General features: G+C 32.3%; 1 long non-coding RNA gene across 5 annotated transcripts in view; it reads right to left on the reverse strand.

Moving 5' to 3' along the window:
- Window positions 1-422: 422 nt before the first annotated feature.
- Window positions 423-25,302, reverse strand: part of LOC145048574 (uncharacterized) — a 25,006-nt gene continuing 126 nt past the window's right edge. Inside the window, exons 1-39 of one of the 5 annotated variants that reach the window (XR_013682903.1) lie at window positions 25,134-25,302; window positions 24,553-24,734; window positions 24,239-24,286; window positions 24,064-24,164; window positions 23,283-23,493; window positions 22,945-23,019; window positions 21,764-22,842; window positions 19,431-19,498; window positions 17,968-18,489; window positions 17,768-17,885; window positions 17,238-17,337; window positions 16,971-17,011; window positions 15,620-15,653; window positions 15,389-15,527; window positions 15,034-15,088; window positions 14,884-14,945; window positions 14,710-14,809; window positions 14,528-14,635; window positions 14,372-14,440; window positions 14,230-14,288; window positions 13,443-13,805; window positions 13,294-13,367; window positions 12,085-12,238; window positions 11,905-11,971; window positions 6,421-11,121; window positions 5,924-6,013; window positions 5,648-5,726; window positions 5,432-5,554; window positions 5,110-5,229; window positions 4,947-5,014; window positions 4,829-4,869; window positions 3,497-3,583; window positions 3,373-3,424; window positions 3,217-3,286; window positions 3,052-3,134; window positions 2,898-2,966; window positions 2,756-2,814; window positions 1,659-1,778; window positions 423-1,506 (exon numbers count right to left, since the gene is read on the reverse strand). The exon at window positions 25,134-25,302 is cut by the window's right edge and continues 126 nt beyond it. This is a non-coding gene — a long non-coding RNA (uncharacterized LOC145048574). The remainder of the gene's footprint in view (window positions 1,507-1,658; window positions 1,779-2,755; window positions 2,815-2,897; window positions 2,967-3,051; window positions 3,135-3,216; window positions 3,287-3,372; window positions 3,425-3,496; window positions 3,584-4,828; window positions 4,870-4,946; window positions 5,015-5,109; window positions 5,230-5,431; window positions 5,555-5,647; window positions 5,727-5,923; window positions 6,014-6,420; window positions 11,122-11,904; window positions 11,972-12,084; window positions 12,239-13,293; window positions 13,368-13,442; window positions 13,806-14,229; window positions 14,289-14,371; window positions 14,441-14,527; window positions 14,636-14,709; window positions 14,810-14,883; window positions 14,946-15,033; window positions 15,089-15,388; window positions 15,528-15,619; window positions 15,654-16,970; window positions 17,012-17,237; window positions 17,338-17,767; window positions 17,886-17,967; window positions 18,490-19,430; window positions 19,499-21,763; window positions 22,843-22,944; window positions 23,020-23,282; window positions 23,494-24,063; window positions 24,165-24,238; window positions 24,287-24,552; window positions 24,735-25,133) is intronic. The other 4 variants (XR_013682907.1, XR_013682905.1, XR_013682904.1 and 1 more) reach the window with 4 other exon arrangements.

The following is a 25,302-nucleotide window of genomic DNA, read 5'->3' on the forward strand; positions in this document are numbered from 1 at the left end:
TAGTGGTTCTAGTAATAGTTTGTGGTGCTTGTGCATATAGTTGGTGGTGGTGGTTATTGGGGGTTGTGATGGTCATCCTTTTTTGATGAAGTATGTTTCAATGATCTTTGAAATAGGTTATGGAATAGAAAAAATGTTGTAAACAAACCCATGACTGAAATATTGGTTTATATATTATTAAAAATAAAATGTCTTGCACATGTGTATGTGTCTGTGCATGAACGAATGAATGAAACATTTGGGGATTATATATGTTTAGATAAGTTAGTCCCAGTCATGTGGATCATCATTGCTGGGATGGGACCACAAGCTAAAGCAAATTCAATCTATTTTTTAAGCAGATACATAGGAACAAATGCATTTTCTCTACTTATTCTTAGAAAATTGAAGTTTATGGTTTGTGAAATCGATGAAGAAATCAAAACTTCAAGAAATATCAATTAGAATTGTAAGAAATCGACAAATGCGGATCTCTCTCTCTCTCTCTCTCTCTCTCTCTCTCTCTCTCTCTCTCTCTCTCTCTCTCTCTCTCTCACTTGTCTTTCTCCCTCACCTCAAAAAACATTGAAACTCCACCTACAAATACATTTTCTCTACTTATTCTTAGAAAATTGAAGTTTATGGTTTGTGAAATCGACGAAGAAATCAAAACTTCAAGAAATATCAATTAGAACCGTAAGAAATCGACAAATGCGGATGTTTTTCCCTCTCCCAATCTCGATCTTGATTTTTCACTTTATCTTTCCAATTACTAATCACCACCCACCTTCTTGTTGTCTTTACCGGTGAAACAAATCGACGAAGAGGTAGGGTCGTAGGGATGGTCTGGATCTACCTTCATAAACTCGGATTTTGAGTCTATTTCTACCTCTTGTTGTCTTTACGGTTTTGATTTCAGGTTCTAATTTATGGTTTCGAGTTCACGTGGAGGATGACAACGATGATTTAGCTTGAGTTTAGGTTTCCTGGGTTTTTCATTTCAAGTTACGTTGATGTTTCGTTTGTGGCTTACAAAGGAAGAATACACATGTGAAGAGAAAGAGAAATCAGAGAAAGGAAAAAGAAGAAATAGAAAATGAAAGAAAGGAGAAAGAAGAAAGGGATCAAGTCAATGTTTTCTTTATGGGTTACAGGGGAATACATAGGGGAAGGGAAAGAGAAATCAAAGAAAGGTGCAAGTGATAAAGGGCATGAGGTAAACGACGATAGCGATGATGAGGTTAAAGACCATCTGTGAGGTTTTTTGAACTTAGGGACTAAACTTGATATTTTCGGAAACCATAGGGACCATTTTTGAAGTTTTGTCTTAAATTAAACATCTAGGTTGATAGAGTTGATGACCCAGGTACTAAACAACATCATGTAACTATGAAATTAAGGACCAAATTTGTAAAAAAATTTATTTTTGGACCTAAACCACCAACCTGTCGATAAGGACATGTTTTAAGTGTAGCAAGAAAGATCCGGACTCCACTCTATAGCTGTAAAGAGGAGGAAACGCTAGACCTGAAATTAAGCAGATCACATTTCAAAAAAGCATAACTTGTCAGAATCACACAAAACTTAGAAAGAAGAGTAAAACAAAAATATCTATTAAAGTGTTTAAACATATGTTCCAGTAACATAAAATTGCCACCAGAAAGAATAAGATGAATTACCTTGAGTGGAATAGGAGGGTGAACTATGCAGGCATCAACAGGGGCCTTTTTGACCTTTGACTGACTTTGAATGGAAAGATCTCGGGCAGGGTCTTGAGATGTCTATACGACAGGGTGATACTAGAAACCCCAATCAGAATAAAGAGAATTTTAAGAAATAAAAAAAAAAAACTTATCCATACATAAAGAGGAAATTACAACATCTGAAATCCAATTGTTCTAATTCATCTCTATCATCTTTTTACAGCGTTTTACTTTCAAAAATCTACCCAGTTTCAACAATGTCATACAAATACAAAGCGATTTGTTACTGCAAAAAATATCAGTAACAAATCATAATTAAAATATAATGAAGTAAGTAAGTCACCGGATAGCTAACCTTTGACAAACAAATTTGTCACATCATCCAATCCAGGTCCAGGTTTACTATCTCAACTACTATTATAGATAGATGATGAATTTGAATACAGGGCATTATTGTCTTTTTACTTTACTTGGAACAAGGATCAAAAACATTACAAGCCTCAAAACGAGGACCAAAACCAGCTACACTCAGAGATCAAAATTGTAGATAAATCATTCATATAATATTGTTACAGAATCATTGATATTCGATGATGAAAATTATCTATCAAGTACTAATAGTAAAACAAAACTATCTATATTATATGATCCAGTAACAAAAATTGTCACCAGAAATCCATACTTTCTTAACATATGATTATAGATGAAGTAATCTTCACCCTACATGAAAATTGCCATAAAAAAACTCATTTTTAAACAAAAAAAAGTATTCCGCTGGTATTAATTTGTATTTGGTTGCTATAATTTGGTAAACTTCTGTTTGAGTTTAGGGTTTGTTGAAGAGGGAATGGAGCGAATGAAAAGATGAGGGTAAAATAGTCATTTTCCATTGGCTTAACGGATCCATAACTTTTGACATGCCACATAAACTTTACTCCTATTATTAAAGTTGGGGGTTGCTTCTAAGCATGAAAATTTTGAAGAACTTAAGTAATTTATAAATCATGGAAATGCCTTCCTTTTGTAAACATGAAAATTGTTAATTAAAAAAACAAATATTCAGAGAAACTGACCTGTTTTGGGGTGTATGCAAAATGGTACCTTCAGTAAAACGTTTCCTTTGTTTGAAAACCTGAGATAATGACTTTCAATGAGTAAAATAATAATAATAACAAAACATCATGAAGTAGTGATATTGTAAAAAAATCAATTGACCTCCATATCAAGCCTAGGATAAGTGATAGAAAAGACAATCTCCTCAACACACCTACGAATCCCAGTTGCCTAACATGTAAAAGAAAAACTACATTTTACTACATATATTTTTTATTAGATTAAATCTAAAATTAATAAAATGTGTAATTTATACCTTTTGTTTACCAGCTGTTTTAATTGTTCCCATCTCACAACATTAACATCTTTGCCATTTTCCTCTAAGCTCTGAGGTTATTGCTGCAAGAAAGATAAATAAATTTTAATTCTTATAAACATTTCTGTGCTAATTTCATTATATATATAATCCAGATTGCAATACATTCATCAGGAAAAAGGATGAATTGCAGAACCCACAAGAGAAACCTTTGATTTACTATATTGTTGTTACCCTGAACACTAACAAAAAAGATTATTAAGAATCTTATCTAACACTAAAAAAAGTTTAGATATGAATAGCTAAATGTTTAAATCCAACCTTGTAGACGCAAAAATAGTCAGCAATAGCTCCCCTTTGTTCATTATTCAACCTGATATAATAATCAAGATTGGTTATATAAAGTTATGGAAAACATTAAAAACTTATATTGTAAAAGCTTTACAGTTTTATTAACTTCTTGCTTTTCCATCACAAACCCAACAATGAACACCACTGTATACCCACAGTATATGATTGAAACCAAAATCATCTGAACAAATTAGAAAATGGATTCAGTTAACGTAGTAAAATGATACTAAAGGAACTACACAGAGAAGCATCAATGACTTTAAGAGAAATGGTCATGATTGACTACTTGTCCAAAGTAACAAATTAATAATCAGTGAATCAAATGTTTCAGTTCTTGATCAAGCTCCTAGATTACTTCTAGATCTTGCTGAAACTAAAAGCAATGATATAGCAAATTTGAATATTTTGTCATCATAAAAACTTAAACAACTCTTCAAAATTTTGAAGAAACAATTGATGTGATGTAATAGCAGAAGAATCTTCGGATGATGATGTTTATATACCTATTACAGAAGAAGAAGAAGAAGAAGAAGAAGAAGAATTAATTCTCACTGATGAAGAGCCTAACTTGAGGAGTAATAGAAATGAAGCACAATTCAATAATCATCATCCTGGAGAATCCTGTTTTCAAGGATCAAAAAAGAGAGACCTAAAACTAGAAAAAACCCAATTTTAAAGTTAGGGCGTATTCTTTAGCTGGAAGCCGTAGCTTATACTTGTATACAAGTGTTCACCAAAAGCAGTTGGAACCAATCCATTTAAAACATGTAAAATTACATAAAAGGACATCTTTGTAGAATACAAAATAGAAACATGATTTAAAAAAAAAGGTAATTAAGTTCATTTGCAAAAATATAAAAGTGCTTTTGGTTAAACTCTACTTGATGTAAGCTTTTTTTTTTTTTTTGCGGTTTTTTCTTAAAATCTAAAAGTACAATCTGATATAGCAGTTTCAACATCAGAGATGAGTATTTCAAATTTCTCTAGCTTCTGATGAATTCTACCATATGTATGAACACTTTGTGTTTTATTAATTTTGGTCAACTATTTGAAACAGGTTCAATAAGTTATAATTTCCAGGTTTAATGTTAGAACATTTTAAAATATGAGAAATGGTTAAATTTTCAAAGTAGGGCGCCTTTATAAGAAGAAAACAAATTGAAATTGTAAAGCTTTAATGTCTGAACAGATATGATTATTTAAGTGTTTTGTCATGCTGTTGAGTCTACAACAGTATGATATTTGCAGATTAAATGGGTAGGAGACAGATATGTTTTTTTTTTGGGTTATAAAGCCTTTGTATTTATTGTACATTTTTGGATAGATCATGCAGGTTGTAACATAGAAGTATTTATGATATATAGAAAACATAGGAAAGACCACATACTTGACATGTAAATTAACTTTGATAATGTAAAAAAATTACCTAAATGTTTCATGTAATTTATGTTCTTCCATTGAAAGTTTCTACAACCAAAAAAATATGACATATCAAAACAATTAAAAAAAAAAAAAAAAAAAAAAAAGGAAGAAGATAAATTTACTATTGCATATCTATAAACAGAGGAGCATCATCATCATCTAATTGAGCAGGTTTGAAGAGTCAAAGCCTCTAAACATATAGTGAAAAAGGTTTCACATAAGTTCAAAATGTAAGTAACATAAGATATGATGTTGATACATGGAAATCGAAAAAAGGATCTTTACCTTCACTGGATTCTATTTTTGACCTTCTGTTCAATTAAAATTAAACCAATTCCTTCAATAACATTTATGTTATATCCGCCTCTTCTTAAAATATTCAGACATCAAAATTTCCCTAGTTAGCTATCACAATTACACATAATTAGTCTATAGTTGCTGATTGTAATCCAATTCATTAATTGTTTAGTACAGAAATTTTGTATTTACATTCTCACATGATGAGAGTAATGGACCATTTTACCCTTAAGGAAACAACCCATTATTTCAGTTAATAGGCATGAAGAATATGATTATGATATGTAGAGAATGAGTAAAGACGCACCACCTTACATAATTTCTCACTTTCAAACCGAATCATTTCGTTAAGCCAACTGATCGGTGTGCCTGAGCTTAACAACCACATCAGCTCTACATGAGTACGCATATGAGATTGAACAAATACAGAATCCTGTGTAGACACACATTTTAAATTTAGTTTACAACATTAAATTATTATTATTATTATCATAAATAATATTAAAGGAAGCAACAAAAAATAGACCTTTGAGACTTGCCAAATAAAGTGCTACGATTTATTTAGTTGCATTACACAGTTGTTGGACATCATAAGATAGAGTTATCTGTGTTATTGTTACAAAAAACAGATGAAAAGCACAAAGTAAGTGATGAATATATAAATTATGATTAGTATGCATATAAATCAGATGTGTCAAAATGCTTGGTGCCATGAAGATCCACAATAAAGAATAATGTCTCATACTTATCCTGAAAGAAAAAAAAAAGTTATAAAACATTTATAAATTAACGAAACTGGTACCTGTAGTGATATCCAGTTTTTTGTTGCACTAAGATAATTCCCAAGGTGTATATCGATGCTGCTGGCTGGATAACAGACACGATTCGCTTTCTGTAAAATACATTTTCTGGTTCATAGATTTACTCTTAAGGACATTTGGAAAGAAAATGTAAAATAGCAATTCCTTATAGAGGTGGAGGAAATCCCTTTTTAATATATATATATATATATATATATATATATATATATATATATATATATATAAATTAGTTACCAAACGCAAACAAAATTTAGAACTTAAAAGTATAATGTCTTAAAATGTTAGATATTGACTGTATATATATAACAGAAAATATAATGCTAAATTTGCTAAGATTTTGAAAATACAATGTCTTAATAAAAAAAATTGAGAATATAATGTTATTATAGTTTATATTTTCAAAATATAAAACATTTGAAGTATAGTAGAAAGTATGACATTGTAATTGAAGGTATGTGGAGGAAAAAGTAACTCTAACCTGGTCTTTTATTGACCTTGTCAATAGGAATAAGTGACTTAGTTGCCACCTAGTTAGGAGCCCACGTTTTACAGTTTGCTAGCTTAGCAGTTTTTCCCTTTTGCTTATTATTTAAAGCCTTGTAAGTCTCTTGTTTTGATATCAGAAATTGAATAAGAAGAAAAGCTGGAATCTTTCCCTGCAACTCTGTTTTTTTTCCTTATTTGGGCATACTCTTTTGATCAGTAACAGGGGCCTGCACCAACACTTGGTATCAGAGCTTTCCAGTTTATGCCCAAATACATAAGGTACGACAACATGACAGGTTCCAGTCAACAGGTACCAAAAGATAACGGTAGGGTGTCGTTCCAATGTCCATTGTTGACTTCAACAAACTATACAATGTGGGCAATCAAGATGGAGGCTATCATGGATGCTCAAGGTGTTTGGGAATCCAAAGAACCAACAGTCGGGGTGACTGTTGACGAGAAGAAGAACAAGATGGCACGAGCCTACATCTTCCAAGCAATACCGGAGGACATTCTCATGCAGGTAGCAAAGAAGAAAACCGCAAAAGAGGTGTGGGAGTCGTTGAAAATCCGTTACCTGGGGGCAGATAGAGTGCAAAAGGCGAGGTTACACTCACTCAAGAGTGAGTTTGATGCACTGAGGATGAAAGAAGGAGAGTCAATAGATGAGTTTGCAGGAAAGTTGAGTGGCATTAACTCAAAATACATTAGCCTCGGTGCAACAATAGAAGACAGCACTTTGGTGAGGAAGTTGCTTGATTCTGTCCCAGAAAAGTATCTACAACTTGTAGGCTCCATTGAACAATATTCAGATTTGGATACCATGCCATTTGAAGAAGCTATAGGAAGACTCAAAGCTTATGAGGATCGGTTGAGAAGTCGTATCGAAACCACTAATGCTGAAGCTGGCCTGCTGCTCACCCGATTAGAGGGGCAAATGGGTCAAAAGTCAAACAAAACCTCCACCAACTCAGCAGGAAGAGGCCGTGGCTCATCTCACAGTCGAGGAAGCCATCGTGGGGGAAGAGGAGGCTCAAGGGGTAGAGCTGGTTGGGGTAATCACCAACAATCTCGAGACAATGATCAAGGAAAGGGAAGAGATAAGAGTCACATAAAGTGTTTCAACTGTGATGTGTTTGGGCACTATGCATCAGAATGCCCTAATCCTAAGAGGAAGGAGGCTGATGTCAATCTCACACAGGTACATGAAGAAGTACACGCTCTTTTATTAACTGTTTCGGGTGAAGATACAGATAACTGGGTATTGCTTAATGAAGACAAAGTGTTCCCAACAACAAAAGAAAATGAGAAGGATACATGGTACTTGGATAATGGGGCCAGTAACCACATGACAGGGGTACGTGAGTACTTTGCAGAACTTGATGAAAGAGTAACGGGGCAGGTGCGTTTTGGGGACGGGTCCAAAGTTCAGATCAGAGGAAGGGGTACAATTCTCTTGGAATGCAAAAATGGAGAGCAACAAGTCATCTCTGAGGTATATTACATCCCAGCTTTACAAAGTAATATACTTAGCCTAGGACAGATGACAGAAGTGGGATACAAGATCGAGATGCTTCAGGAATTCTTAAGGGTTCATGATGCTAGCAACAGGTTGATAATGAAGATACAATAGGTTTGTACAAGATTGTCTTGCATACAACACAACCTGTATGTCTTAGTGCGAGCTTAGATGATACGACATGGCTGTGGCACGCAAGATTGGGTCGCGTAAACTTCCGTGTGATCAAGTCTATGGTGGAAAAGGACATGGTGCAGGGAGTGCCAAGAATTCACCATCCCACACAGATTTGTGAGGGATGTTTAGTTGCCAAACAGACCCGATGACCGTTCCCGAAAGAAGCAGAGTGGCGTGCAAGCTCTCCACTTGAATTGATTCATGCAGATTTGTGCGGTCCTATAACTCCCCAAACACTAGCTGGCAATCGATACTTTCTCCTCATTGTGGATGACTACAGCAGGTACATGTGGGTGTCGATGCTTAAAGCCAAAAGTGAAACTCTCACCGCCTTCAAGAGGTTCAAGAATCGAGTAGAAGGGGAAGGGAAATACAAGCTAAAGATGTTGCGCACTGATCATGGTGGTGAATTCACATCAAATGAATTCAATGAGTTCTGCAATCAGGAAGGAATCAAGAGGCAACTAACCGCACCCTACTCCCCTCAACAAAATGGGGTTGTAGAACGCAGGAATCGCACAATCCTTGAGGTCACCAGGTCTTTGTTGAAAGCAATGGACGTCCCAGAAACACTTTGGGGGGAAGCCGTTCGCCACGTTGTGCAGATTCTAAATCGAGTCCCGACAAGAGGAGTGAAAGATATGACCCCATATGAAGGCATACATGGGAAGAAACCCACACTTGAACACTTTAAAGTGTTTGGCTGTGTCGCTCACGCAAGGGTGCCATCAAACAAGCTCACAAAATTGAGCCATAGGAGTGAGAAACTGGTGTATTTGGGAAATGAGGAAGGAAGCAAGGCATTCCGTTTATATTGCCCTGAAAGAAACAAAATATGTGTACCAAGAGACATCGTATTCGAAGAAAAGAGAAAGTGGGATCAGGCTAAGGTCCAAGAAGAAGGCCCAATTTTAAGCAACAATTGGGTTAAATTTCCCAGTGAAGGAGTAGCCCAAGAGAACATGGGAGAATTCGATCCAACCCAAGTTGAGTTTGGAAGCCCTAATCCACAGTCAAACGAAAGTTATTCACAATCGACATGACATGGTCAATTACAAGCTGGAAACGAATCACCAAGCTCAATTGTGGATACCTTATCTCCATCAATGGACGAAGTTCCCAGGGAAACATACGACGACACGCCAATTCGTGGCTTTCGATCCCTGACCGATATATATGAAGAAACGCAAGCCCTGCAAGAAGAGTCAGAAGTCTTGATGTATGCAGGTGAAGAACCCACCACGTATGAAGAAGCTTCAGGTGACAAAGAATGGAGAACCACAATGAAACAGGAGCTGGAATCTGTTGAAAAGAACGAAACTTGGAAACTTACTCACCTCCCCAAAGGGCACAAGGCAATAGGGCTGAAGTGGGTGTTTAAATTGAAGAAGGATGCGGAAGGGAAAGTAACCAAATACAAGGCAAGAATCGTAGCAAAGGGATATGTACAGCAAAAAGGTGTCGATTTCGAGGAAGCTTTCGCTCCTGTGGCACGTTTGGAAACAATACGGACCTTGTTGGCTTTGGCTGCAAGTGAAGGATGGAAGGTTCATCATTTGGATGTAAAATCAGCTTTCCAAAATGGGATTCTGCAAGAAGAAGTATATGTTACACAACCAACCGGTTTTGTTATCGCAGGAAAGGAGAACATGGTGTACAGGTTGAACAAGGCTCTTTATGGCCTACGTCAGGCTCCAAGGGCATGGAACGATAGGCTTGATAAAACATTGAAAGAAATGGGATTCCAGAGATGTCCACAGGAATATGCTGTGTACAAACTCCAAAAGGCAAACAGGTCATTGATTGTCGGGGTCTATGCGGACGACCTGATTGTGACAGGTTCAAGTGAAGAATTAGTTGTTGAGTTTAAAAGAAGGATGTTGAAGTTTTTTGATATGAGTGACTTGAGAACCTTATCCTACTACCTAGGGATAGAAGTTCACCAAGACAAGGATGGCATCACAATCGGTCAAACAGAGTATGCTAAGAAGATTTTGCAAATAGCAAGCATGGAAGAGTGCAACCCATCTCAATATCCAATGGAACCCAGACTGGGCTTGACAAAAGACGAAGATGGAATACCAGTCAATGCCACCGAGTATCGACGCCTCATCGGAAGTCTTCGCTATCTCATCCACTCAAGACCCGATTTGAGCTACTCATTTGGAGTAGCAAGTGGATACATGGAATCACCAAAGCAGAGCCACCTCAAAGCAGTCAAACACATTTTGAGGTACATAAAGGGGACAGCCACGTTTGGTCTAATGTACAAGAAAGGTGGTGATAAAAGGCTTATTGGATTCAGTGATAGCAGTCATGTAATGGATATAGATGGTAGAAAGGGTACAACAGGAATGATTTTCTATCTATCTGGTAATCCAATCACATGGTCGTCCCAGAAACAACACACTGTGGCCCTATCTTCCTCTGAAGCAGAGTTTATGGCCATGCCAAGCACTTTGGCTAAGGAGTCTCCTCAAAGAATTGACTGGTTGGAAGGAAGAATGTGTCAGGATGTATGTAGACAACAAGTCTGCCATAGCTCTTATGCAGAGTCCTGTTTTCCATGGGAGAAGTAAGCACATTGACACCAAGTTCCATTTTCATACGGGGTTGTATTGAAAGGAAGCAAATTGATGTCAAACACATAAGTGGTGAAGAACAAATAGCAGATCCCTTGACAAAATCTTTTGGGAGTCGTAAGACTTGAGGACAAAGTTTAGAATTAAGGGGAAGTATGTGGAGGAAAAAGTAATTTGGACCTGGTCTTTTATTGACCTTGTCAATAGGAATAAGTGACTTAGTTGCCACCTAGTTAGGAGCCCACGTTTTACAGTTTGCTAGCTTAGCAGTTTTTCCCTTTTGCTTATTATTTAAAGCCTTGTAAGTCTCTTGTTTTGTTATCAGAAATTGAATAAGAAGAAAAGCTGGAATCTTTCCCTGCAACTCTTTTTTTTTTCCTTATTTGGGCATACTCTTTTGATCAGTAACAGGGGCCTGCACCAACAAGGTATAATGCTATAAATGGTTAGATAATCAAACAGCAATGTTTTGTATAGTAAAATGCAATACTTGGTTTTGGTAAGGCTTTTAAAATGCAATGTCTTTATAGGAAATGAAATTTACAGGAAAAAATAATATGATATACACTCTAACCAATATAAAACAAGTTTAGATTTTCAAATTACAATGTCTTTTCAGGTTACAAGTTTAAAACGCTAAGACAGAAAACAAAATAAAAAAAGTATAATGTTTTAATTGAGTAGATTTTGATAATATAGTGTTATACTTGGTTAAATTCTCAAACTCAACATCTTAATCGAACTGCAGTTGCTTAATACAAAAAAACTACTGAAAGCATAATGTTTCAATAGTTGACAACCAAAATCAAAAAAGTTCATATTTTCAAAGTACAGTGTCTCAATAGGTTAGATTCTCAAGGTGAAACTCTTAAAATGAAAATAATCAAAAGTGCATCTTAATAGGTTAGATTTTTAGAGTATGTAAGATTGGTTCAATGCCCTAATAGGGAAAAAGTTAGTAGGTTTCAATGTATTAATAGTTTTAACTTTTGAAATGATGCTTTAACAGGTTGAATTTCAAAGTATATTTTCCATGGCTTTTTCATTAATACCCTATCAGACATTTTGCATGTATATTAACTAATCAGCAAAGTTCTTTTTTGAATATATATATATATATATATATATATATATATATATATATATATATATATATATATATATATATATATATACATTTCAAAGTTTGGTTTGGTACCTTAGAGATTTAATTGTAAATGGTCATTTGGCTTTTTTTTCCAGATTGCTAGACTGCTCCAGTTATCCTATCAGACAGCCAGAAAATCAGATGTGTTACATGATAAAAAAAAAAAAAAAAAAAAAAAAAAACATAACTAATATTAGTATGGCAACTCTTGACTTTGACTTTGAGACTTACCTGAATGGCTTAAAGATCTTAGGATGTAAAATTGCAATTGTGTCCCATTGAAATCAGTCTCAATCTGAGTCTAAGGATTATACATACATTTGCACTTGCACTTCATCTTTGTAGTAAGTAGCCTTGGAAAAATCTACCCAATTATAGCAATGCCCTTTTAAGAAAAAAGTTGAAACTACAAAGTTAGGTAAATATTTTAGAGTGTAATAATGTCCTAACAAGAAAAAAAAAAAAAATCAAAATACGATGCTTTAAATGGGTTAAAACATTCAAAGTGTAATGTCACAAAAAGATATAAAAATTGCAAGTATAATTGCATAAACTTTTCAAAGCATAATGTCCTAATATGAAAAAGATGAAAGTACAATGCTATAATTGGGTAGACATTAAAACGTAAAATGTACTAATAAGAATATGCTATAAATAGGTAAATTTTTTAAAGTACAATGTCTTATTCTTAATAAGAAAAAGTTGAAAGTACAAGACCATAACAAAAAGAAATGGAACACTTCTTTGATTACTTCAACCTACAATCAAACATACCAAATTACGTAGTCCACTTTATTTCCAAATATATTAAACAACAAATCTTTAAATAAATTAAAATGTCAATAACATCTGACCAATTCATAAAACACGAAATCAATTGAAACAATAATACTTGTTATGAAAAACCAATGTCCCAGCAGACCCATTTCATGAGCCTGATGCTACTGTGGGATGACTTGAAAGTCTAACGACTTAATAAGAAAGAGATTAAAATTACAGTATTAGTAAGAAAAAAGTTATAATATAAGTATTGCTATTAAATGGTAACCATAATCTAAAAGATTGGATTTTCAATCTCCCGCAAAAAGGTTGAAGTTTAGGGATTAATAAACAAGTAGACAGTATTTATTACGTCTAGATTCGTTTTTTTATTAAAATATCAGTAATAATACTAAAATATTTTTTTATCAGGGATTAGGGTATAATTATGCCCCTTAAACATATATGACAGAGAATTTTGAAAAAGATTCTATTTATAAGGATTTAGGAGAAATTTCCTTGAAAATGGAAATGAAAGAGATGACAGAATGGACATTGTTATAAATTTAACATCTGGGTTGATAGAGTTGATGACCCAGGTACTAAACAGCATCATCATGTAACTATGAAATTAAGGACCAAATTTGCAAAAAGATTTATTTTTGGACCTAAACCACCAACCTGTCGATAAGGACATGTTTTAAGTGTAGCAAGAAAGTTCCTATAGCTGTAAAGAGGAGGGGGGAATGCTAGACCTGAAATTAAGCAGATCACATTTCAAAAATCATAATTAAAATATAATGAAGTAAGTAAGTCACCGGATAACTAACCTTTGACAAACAAATTTGTCACATCATCCAATCCAGGTCCAGGTTTACTATCTCAATTACTATTATAGATAGATGGTGAATTTGAATACAGGGCATTATTGTCTTTTTACTTTACTTGGAACAAGGATCAAAAACATTACAAGCCTCAAAACAAGGACCAAGATCAGCCACACTCAGAGATCAAAATTGTAGATAAATCATTGAAATAATATTGTTACAGAATCATTGATCTTCGATAATGAAAATTATCTATCAAGTACTAATACTAAAACAAAACTATCTATTATATGATCCAGTAACAAAATTTGTCACCAGAAATCCACACTTTCTTAACATATGATTATAGATGAAGTAATCTTCACCCTACATGAAAATTGCCATAAAAAAACTCATTTTTAAACAAAAAAAAGTATTTCGCTGGTATTAAATTTGTATTTGGTTGCTATAATTTGGTAAACTTCTGTTTGAGTTTAGGGTTTGTTGAAGAGGGAATGGACCGAATGAAAAGATGAGAGTAAAATAGTCATTTTCCATTGGCTTAACGGATCCATAACTTTTGACATGCCACACACATAAACTTTACTCCTGTTATTAAAGTTGGGGGTTGCTTGCTTGTATGCATTAAAGTTGTGAAAACTCAAGAACTTAAGTAATATATATATATATATATATATATATATATATATATATATATGTATATATATATATATCATGGAAATACCACAACATTTACTTTTGGAAACATGAAAATTGTTAATTAAAAAAACAAATATTCAGAGAAACTGACCTGTTTTGGGGTGTATGCAAAATGGTACCTTCAGTAAAACGTTTCCTTTGTTTGAAAACCTGAGATAATGACTTTCAATGAGTAAAATAATAATAATAACAAAACATCATGAAGTAGTGATATTGTAAAAAAATCAATTGACCTCCATATCAAGCCTAGGATAAGTGAAAGAAAAGACAATCTCCTCAACACACCTACGAATCCCAGTTGCCTAACATGTAAAAGAAAAACTACATTTTACTACATAGTTTTCTTTATTAGATTAAAATTAAACTTAATAAATTTGTGTAATATATACCTTTTGTTTACCAGCTGTTTTAATTGTTCCCATGTCACAACATTAACATCTTTTCCACTAGAAGAGCGTCTACTGTCTTGTCATTTTCCTCTAAGCTCTGAGTTATTGCTGCAAGAAAGATAAATAAATTTTATTTCTTAATTTCATTATTTAATCCAGATTGTAATATTAATATTGCATACATTCATCAGGAATCATTTCCAGTATTTTCTCATATCTTTCATCTGAAAATAACTGCTGGCTACAAAGTAATTTCCTCTCAAAACATCAGAATATGATCTCCTGCAGATATTAATACAAGGGTAAGGGAAATTTAACTTAAATAATTGATATTTATAAAAGATTTTCATACTTACACAAGAAAAGGATGAAGTGCAGAACCCACAAGAGTAACCTTTGATTTACTATTGTTGTTACCCTGAACAATAACAAAAAAGATTATTAAGAATCTTATCTGACAAAAAAAAAAAAAGTTACATATGAATAACTAAATGTTTAAATCCAACCTTGTAGACAAAAAAAAAATAGTCAGCAATAGCTCCTCTTTGTTCATTATTCAACCTGATAAGCAAGTTCAAGATTGGTTATATAAAGTTATGGAAAACATTAAACTTATATTGTAAAAGCTTTAAACAATGAACACCACTGTATACCCACAGTATATGATTGAAACCAAAATCATCTGAACTAATTAGAAAATGGATTCAGTTAATAAAGTAAAATGATACTAAAGGAACTACACAGAATCATATATATCCTGGAAAACACAATTACAAACACAATCAAATGCTTCAACTTTAGAGTATTTTACAACTCAAATGTAAATGTATAAACAAGTAAGCAACACAATTACAAACTTACTATATCAAACACTAACTCTGTTTCCACAGGGGTGAAAATGTAGTCCCCAGATTGTGCGTATGCAAGCCTCTTTGAAGGCTGTTGAAACATAAATCATTAAGCAAACATCACATGCAGGATGTTTCCCGTGTGCATATTTCTAAAACAAACCATCAAATTAATTTTCAATTGAAAAACATGAAAGAATAGAATCTAATTTGGTATCTACTAAAAGTTCTTTTCATAGATTACCATTTCCGTATGACAGCCATTTGAACATATCTATCTGCATGAGGGAAATCAAGTGTCAAAAACTGAACCTGACAACATTGAAGTTTATGATAAATAAAACATATATTCATATCCTAGTTATAATGTAGGAAATGAAAAAGTAGGTTCATCAAGGAATCCTAGTTCCCAAAGACTATTTTCAAGTCAACATGATTGACTACTTGTCCAAAGTAGAAAATTTCTTTTGGTGACAAACTAAAGGCAATGATATAGCAAATTTGGATATTTTGTCATCATAAAAACTTAAACAACTCTTCAAAATTTTGAAGAAACAATTGATGTAATATAATAGCAGAAGAATCTTCGGATGACGATGTTTATATACCTATTACAGAAGAAGAAGAAGAAGAATTAATTCTCACTGATGATGAGCCTAACTTGAAGAGTAATAGAAATGAAGCACAATTCAATAATCATCATCCTGGAGAATCCTGTTTTCAAGGATCAAATAAGAGAGACCTAAAACTAGAAAAAAAAAAACCCAATTTTAAAGTAAGGGCGTGTTCTTTAGCTGGAAGCCGTAGCTTGTATTTGTATACAAGTGTTCACCAAAAGCAGTTGGAAAAATATAAAAGGACATATTTGTAAAATATAAAATAGAAACATGATTTTTTTTTTAAAAAAAGGTAACCAAGTTCATTTGCAAAAATATAAAAGTGCTTTTGGTTAAACTCTACTTGATGTAACTTTTGGATTTGGAGCTAAAAGCTAGAAGCTCCTCTACTGCTATCTAAGCTTTTTTTTTTTTTTTGAGGTTTTTTCTTAAAATCTAAAAGTACAATATGATATAGCAGTTTCAACATCAGAGATGAGTAATTCCAATTTCTCTAGCTTCTGATGACTTCTACCATATGTATGAACACTTTGTGTTTTATTAATTTTGGTCAACTATTTGAAACAGGTTCAATAAGTTATAATTTCCAGGTTTAATGTTAGAAATGGTTAAATTTTCAAAGTAGGGTGCCTTTATAAGAAGAAAACAAATTGAAATTGTAATGCTTTAATGTGTGAACAGATATGATATGATTATTTTTGGCATCTGATGGTTCTTATGAATATGATGGGTTGTTAGTTAACTGTAGATCTGTTTAAGTGTTTTGTCATGCTGTTGAGTCTACAACAGTATGATATGTGCAGATTAAATGGGTAGGAGATAGATATGTTTTTTTTGGGTTATAAAGCCTTTGTATTTATTGTACATTTTTGGATAGATCATGCAGGTTGTAACATAGAAGTATTTATGATATATAGAAAACATAGGAAAGACCACATAGTTGACATGTAAATTAACTTTGATAATGTAAAAAATTACCTAATGGTTTCATGTAATTTATGTTCTTCCATTGAAAGTTTCTGCAACCAAAAAAATATGACATATCAAAACAATTAAAAAAAATAAGAAAGAAGATAAATTTACTATTGCATATCTATAAACAGAGGAGCATCATCATCATCTAATTGAGCAGGTTTGAAGAGTCAAAGCCTCTAAACATATAGTCAAAAAGGTTTCACATAAGTTCAAAATGTAAGTAACATAAGATATGATGTTGATACATGGAAATCGAAAAAGGATCTTTACCTTCACTGGATTCTATTTTTGACCTTCTGTTCAATTAAACCAATTCCTTCAACAACATTTATGTTATATCCACCTCTTCTGCACCTACTTATCGTAACTTCTTAAAATATTCAGACAATTACACATAATTAGTCTATAGTTGTTGATTGTAATCCAATTCATTAATTGTTTTGCACAGAAAATTTGTATTCACATGATGACATATCGGTATTTTAAAGAGGGATTTGCAGGACATTTTGAAACCGTCATTAATTCAAAAAAGTTAAAATAACAATAATAATCTTGAACTAGCAAATACTATTGAATTTTATTTTCATCACTCTTAGGGGTTGTTTGTTTTTTCCCATTAAGCCTTGTGTATGTGATGTATATACATACGTAAGGCTTGTTTCTTTTCTATTTTGAATAAATCGTCTGAATGAGAGTAATGGACCACTTTACCCTTAAGGAAACAACCCCTTATTTGAGTTAATAGGCATGAAGAATATGATTATGATATGTAGAGAATGAGTAAAGACGCACCACCTTACATAATTTCTAACTTTCAAACTGAATCATTTCGTTAAGCCAACTGATCGGTGTGCCTGAGCTTAACAGCCACATCAGCTCTACATGAGTACAGATATGAGATTGAACAAATACAGAATCCTGTGTAGACAGACACATTTTAAATTTATTAAATTATTATTATTATTATAAATAATATTAAAGGAAGCAACAAAAAAAAGACCTTTGAGGTGCCCACACCACTTGCCAAATAAAGTGCTACCATTTATTTAGTTGCATTACACAGCTGTTGGACATCAGAAGATAGAGTTATCTGTGTTATTGTTACAATAAACAGATGAAAAGCACAAAGTAAGTGATGAATATATGAATTATGATTAGTATGCATAAATCAGATGTGTCAAAATGCTTGGTGCCATGAAGATCCACAATAAAGAACAATGTCTCATACTTATCCTGAAAGAAAAAAAAAAGTTATAAAAACATTTATAAATTAACGAAACTGGTACCTGTAGTGATATCCAATTTTTTGTTGCACTAAGATAATTCCCAAGGTGTATAGATTTACTCTTAAGGACATTTGGAAAGAAAATGTAAAAAAGGAATTCCTTATACAGGTGGAGGAAATCTCTGAAACAATAGGTTCTGGGGATGCAATAGCATCTTTGTCTGCTAACACCTCCAACAATTAGAATATGATTCTCTTGAGGCAAATGTAGTCTTCATTGAAGTGCTGCTATATGACCTGTTTAAATAAATCAGTTTATTGGATCATGTGGTGTGGGTAAGAGTTATTATGTTCCAAGGTCACCTTTATACTTTTTCAAATATCTTTCTCTCTCAAAGACAATAAATACATCAAACACGTAGTGGGCTCAAATAAGATGTAGCAGATGGTAGGTATACAACAAATGTATGTTTAAATAAATCAGTTTATTTGAAGTATAGTAAAAAGTATGACATTGTAAATGAAGGTATAATGCTATAAATGGTTAGATAATCAAACTGCAATGTTTTGTATAGTAAAAATGCAATACTTGGTTTTGGTTAGGCTTTTAAAATGCAATGTCTTTATAGCAAATGAAATTTACAGGAAAAAATAAGAGACTCTAACCAATATCAAACATGTTTAGATTTTCAAATTACAATGTCTTTTCAGGTTACAAGATTAAAATGCAAAGACAGAAAACAAAATAAAAAAAATAAAAAGTATAATGTTTTAATTGAGTAGATTTTGATAATATAGTGTTATACTTGGTTAAATTCTCAAAGTCAACATCTTAATCGAACTGCAGTTGCTTAATAGAAAAAAACTACTGAAAGCATAATGTTTCAATAGTTGATAACCAAAATCAAAAAAGTTCAGATTTTCAAACTATAGTGTCTCAATAGGTTAGATTGTCATAGTGAAACTCTTAAAATGAAAATAATCAAAAGTGCATCTTAATAGGTTAGATTTTGAGTATGTAAGATTGGTTCAATGCCCTAATAGAAGGAAAAAGTTAGTAAGTTTCAATGTATTAATAGCTTTAACTTTTGAAATGATGCTATAACAGGTTGAATTTCAGAGTATATTTTCCATGGCTTTTTCATTAATACCCTATCAGACATTTTGCATGTATATTAACTAATCAGCAAAGTTCTTTTTTGAAAAAAAAAAAAACATTTTAAAGTTTGGTTTGGTACCTTAGAGATTTAATTGTAAATGGGCATTTGGCTTTTTTTTTCCAGATTGCTAGACTGCTCCAGTTATCCTATCAGACAGCCAGAAAATCAGATGTGTTACATGATAAAAAAAAAAAAAAAAAAAAAAAAAAAAAAAAAAAAACATAACTAATATTAGTATGGCAACTCTTTACAATCTTCATAAGTTTATATATAACATGGGACAGTTATCCCAAATTTTGAAGTTTCACAATGTTTTTGAAAGCCTTTGAGCTTCATTTCTACTTGAAAGCATGTTATCTTTGCCACTAAAACACAAATACATAAAATTAAAGTTGATGCATAAGTTTGTATTTAAAAAAGAAAAGTCCTAAATGAAACTAACCTTGCAAGCACTAGCACTTCAGCTTTAACATCATGGAGGCAGCAACATAAATATAATTAAGAAAGTTCATCTTCCATAAAGGTGATGTAAGAGCTGTTTCTTTTTTATTTAATATGTTAAGTAACTAAATCTGGCTTAATGTATTCGGACATCAATCATTTATCTGTTTGTTATTCTTCCTTTTTCCTCCAAATTCTTCTCACATTAGAATTGATGAATATTGCCAAAATTGTTTGTTGATTTGTAGGTATAAAATGCAATGTCTCAAAGGCAATAAAATGAAAATATAAGGCTCTAAGTTGTAATATATATATATATATATATATATATATATATATATATATATAACAAATTTTCATTTCAAACGAAAAATGCCCAAACAGAAGAAAAATTAAAAATATAAGGCCTTGTAAGTTAGATATTGAAAGTATTGCGCTATAAAAGAAAGTATAATGTTGGAAATGGTTAGATTTTGAATATAACCAGAACCAAACAAGATTAGATTTTCAAAAGTGCAATAATTTAATTGGAAAAAAAAATGCTATTTGTAACAAAATCAAACAATTCAATCCCCAAAGGATTCTGCTGTGGCTTTCCCCATACCAGTGATAATTTTTCAAAGTACCAAAAATAAATGTAAATGAATAATAATAAGTTTGTCTTAACGATTATATGAGAGCAAAGCCTAATTATTTTTGATAAAACAAAAGCAGCTTTTCTTAATTTGTTTTTCTGATAACATAAAAGCAGCTCGAGAGGGTATTTGGGAGGCATCATTTGCAAAAGATTTTGGAAGGAGCTTCAATGAAGACAAATAGCTGTCAGTAGTGGTAGCATTAATGTCATGTTTCAAATGAAGAAGCTAGTAGCAAGTTAACTCAAGTGTCACAATTTTTTGCTTAGTAAAATGAAGCACTCTGTTATGAACTGGTTTCTATGAACAGACAACCAATCAAATGATTCTAATATTGATTGAAAAACACTTAATAATATCAAATGATATCAACATGAAGATAGTTGAGCTGATTCGAGATAGCCAATCTCCTAATAAAGAATGAATACCAGATTTCACAAAGACACCTCCTCACTCTCCTTTTCCACTACCCTCTTATACTAACAAACTAATAATATGAAATGCCTAAAATGCCCCTTAAGCCCTTGAACTATAAGATTCTCTTTATTATGCTGACTTACTTACCCCTTTCTATAAAGTTAAATGTGGGTTAATGCATAACACATTCCTAGTTTATTATGGATGTACAAACAACAATCATATTATAGTTATCAAAAACAAAACAATATCAACTTTCTAGTCATGGAAGTTTATTTCCTTAAAAACACTAATTGAAAAACAGAAACACCATTTCTGTACTATGCACGAATCACATGTTTTATCTGATACAAAACACAAACTTAGAAAGAAGAGTATAATACACTTTTGGTCCCTGACCTGATTATACCTAATTTATGAATTATGAATTGAGATTCTTGTAACATTTCCCAAGTATATAGCTAATTTTTTCAGTTTTGATCCGAGCAATAGCATTATTGTCATTTTACTTGGAACAAGGATCAAAAACATTATAAACCTCAAAACGAGGACCAAAATCAGCTACACTCAGAGATCAAAATTGTAGATAAATCATTGAAATAATATTGTTACAGAATCATTGATCTTTGATAATGAAAATTATCTATTAAGTACTAATACTAAAACAAAAATATCTATTATATGATCCAGTAACAAAAATTGTCACCAGAAATCCGTACTTTCTTAACATATGATATATGTTGCTATTTCCTGAATTTATACTATAACAAACTAAAAACAGATATGTTAGGCAACCTCTTCAATCTGAATGAATGCCAAAAGTAATAATATCTTTGTCATGATAGGGTAACAATTATATGAATTATTTAATTTAGTACAAAAGTGGCTTTTCTTAATTTTTTTTTTGATAAGAATTACCTCGAGAGGGTGACAGGGTGAAGTATGCAGGCATCATTTTGAGAGACTTGTGGTTTTTGGAAGCCCAATTATTTCTCCTTTTTTTCATTTTGACGGTTTGACCTTGACCTTGACTTTGACTCTGAGACTTACCTGAATGGCTTAAAGATCTTGAGATGTAAAATTGCAATTGTGTCCCATTGAAATCAGTCTCAATCTGAGTCTAAGGATTATACATAGTTCAGACATCAATCATTTATCTATGTTTCATTCTTTTTTTTTTTACTCCAAACTCATCTCATGTTAAACTGATCAATGTCTCAAAGGCAATAAAATGAAAATATAACACTATAGGTTGTAATCAAAAAAAATATAGCAAATTTTCATTTCAAAGTAAAATGCCCAAAAAGAAGAAAAATTAAAAATATAAGGCCTTATAAGTTAGATATTGAAAGTATAGCGGTATAATAGAAAATATAATGCTGGAAATGGTTAGATTTTGAATATAGGAAAAATATGGAACCAAACAAGATTAGATTTTCAAAGTGCAATAACTTAATTGGAAAAATAAAAAATGCTATTTATTTGTAACAAAATCAAACAATTTACCTCTTGATGCTGCTGTGGCTTTCCTCCTACCATTGATAATTTATCAAACTGCCAAAAATAAATGTAAATGAATAATAATAAGTTTGTCATGATAGTATCAAATAAAGCCTAATTATTTGCTTTTCTTAATTTATTTTTTTGATTAAATAAAAGCAGCTCGAGAGGGTCAGAAGAGTTGGTGGGTCATATAAATCTCCTCCTTTCATTTTTGACCTTGACTTTTTGACCATGGCTTTGGCTTTGACTTTGACCATCAACAAGGCTGTCACATAAGAGTTGAGAAACCTTGTCACACAAGAGAACGGAAAGATCTTGGGCAGGGTCATGAGTTTTTTTGGCTCTGCCCGCTGCCCGAATAATTGTCTTCTAATTGTTATCAGAGGGAGAGCCTCTGAATGAAGATGAAGGTGTTCCATTTGCAAGAGATTTTGAAAGACAAAACTTCTTTGAAAGCTATTCATAGGAAAATACATCCGCGTCTTTCTGATGATCTGAAACAAAAAATGACTTATTATGAACACCAATATCTTTTAAACATATCAGATATGAGACGCAATTTGTTTAAGGAAATATATGAATTTTGTTGGGCTTACTTGAACATGGAAAAAGTGTTTACAGTTTGTCTTTGATTCGCATTGTAATATCAGAGCATCTGCATCTTCCACAACCTACAGATGAACTTTATGCAAATGAGAAATAGAGCATCAAACCAATTACCTAAAAGTACACACAACTTAGAAACATGTGCTGCATAACCACACACACCATTATGATACATCCACATCCACATCAATCGTCAACACATAACCATGCATTATAAAAAGTAGCTAATTAGAAAAAGAAACATCATCATAAACTTGACTAACAAAACTGGAAAGGGTCAAGGGAAAAGATTTAGAGAAATATTTCATCAAAAAAAAAAAATTCTTACATTGGCTTTGATTGATGACTACAAGCCACAATTTCCATTGTATATTTCCATTGCCACATCAAACCTACCTAGAAAAGCATACCACTTGTGTCCAAAGAGGGTAATAACGTAATTTCAACCAATTCAGCGAATTATGATCATGCATATGAATCCATGTTGTTCCTTTAAAAACAGAAAGAACGTTTCTGTACGCACAAATCACATGTTTTATCTGATACAAAAAGGCAGAAATTGTCAGAAGCACACAAATTTAAAAAAAGAGTAAAATACAACTTTTTTGGTCCCTGATTATAGCTAATTTATGAATTGGGGTCCTTATTTGAGGTTCTTGTAACATTTATGGTCACTGTTCCAAGTAAAGTGGCTATTTTTGGTCGCCAAATATAGCTGATTTTTGCAATTTTCGTCCCAAAACTATTGTCATTTTACTTTGGAACAAGGATCAAAAACGCTACAAACCTCAAAAAAGGACCAAATTTGAAAACTATATGATACAATCTCTGTGGATCAGTATATGCCTACTCTCCAACATCTTTATTTCCATGTCCTATTTCAATAAAAAATAAAAAATAAAATAAAAGGTTATTTGGAGGATAATTAAATTTAAGAAAAACTTCATGTTTTTCATAGGTTAGTTTACCGTTTCAAAAAATAATAATAATAAGACAATCAAAAAAATTACTTTGAATTCCATTTCTTAATTTTTTTTTTTAAAAAAATTACTTTAACTTGTATTATGTAATGTACATTGCTATTAAGAGTGAAAAATAGAGTATATTACCCACATTGGTCTCGAGAGTAGAATACAGTTCTAATCCCTATAAACTCTCCTTGATAAGGTTAAAACTACATCATCATTAAAAACAGCATGGGTGGCACTGTCTTTTGAAAGAAGATCAAAACACATTAGAGAGAAATTTAAATATGACTACTCATTAATCAACTTATCAACTAACCTGAATAAGCACCTTCTCACCATAGTTCTTCTTCACAGTAGCTTATTCCTAACAAATAAAAGCACTATATAATTCAATAATTTATAAATTTTGTAGAATTAGGGAGAAAAATAACAAACATAACAATCCCACTTGCCAATTCGCTCTCTTTTGCCTTGGACCAAAGAAACACACCACTTCATTCATTAATATAGTACATCGTATCAAACACTACTTACATCGTTAAAGGAATCATTAATTGACCTCAATATTTGGGATTTTTATAGACATGGAATGATGGAATAGGTTTATTGTAATGTAAAGGTTATAACTACCTCTAATGGGGAAAGCCTTGTCTCCTTGACTTTTTGCATAAATTCCTTCTTTTTGCTTTAAGTAAAAAAGAAACAACCTTACTGAATTAAGTCTTGTTCAGTTGTTCTGATTAAGAACATTCAGTCAAAACTGATAAAGTGTAATATTAATCCATGAGTCCAATGTTAGCTTCTCATCCATCCTATATAAGATACCATGAGACATTTATCAGTAACAAATACATATAGAATTTCTCATATAATTAGTTTTACACTTAACCTGAGCCCTGTTCTACGTCACACAATCACATACACCAGATAATAAGGCTAAATGCAATAAATATAGACATTGTTTTGTTAATTTGTTTACGCTAGTCATCAATTAGCAAAACATAAGCAAATCGGGGTGGGTTTTACTAGAAAGTAGAAACCCTAACGAGCAGAGAGAAAATAAAATACGATAAAAAAAAATAGCAATTAACCTTCGGTTCTTTCTTATTCAAACAACTATTTTGGAGTATTTAACAAAGGAAATCACAATATCTTAATCACAAAAAAAAAAAAAAAAAAAAAAAAAAAAAAAAACCTAGAAAAAAACTTACAATGATCTTGATAATTTTTTGGACTAGAGAGATGAATGAGAGTCTCCTGCGAAGGTTGGGGTGCTTACGTCTCCGATAGTGTAGTTACATAGATCGCTATGGGTTTGATTGTGTTTGGGTTTGTTGAGAGCGGAATGACGAATACAACGCTCGACTACAAACCAGTCCT

The sequence above is a fragment of the Lactuca saligna genome, chromosome 5 (genome assembly GCF_052625555.1).
Source record: "Lactuca saligna cultivar CGN05327 chromosome 5, ASM5262555v1, whole genome shotgun sequence".
NCBI lineage: Eukaryota > Viridiplantae > Streptophyta > Magnoliopsida > Asterales > Asteraceae > Lactuca > Lactuca saligna.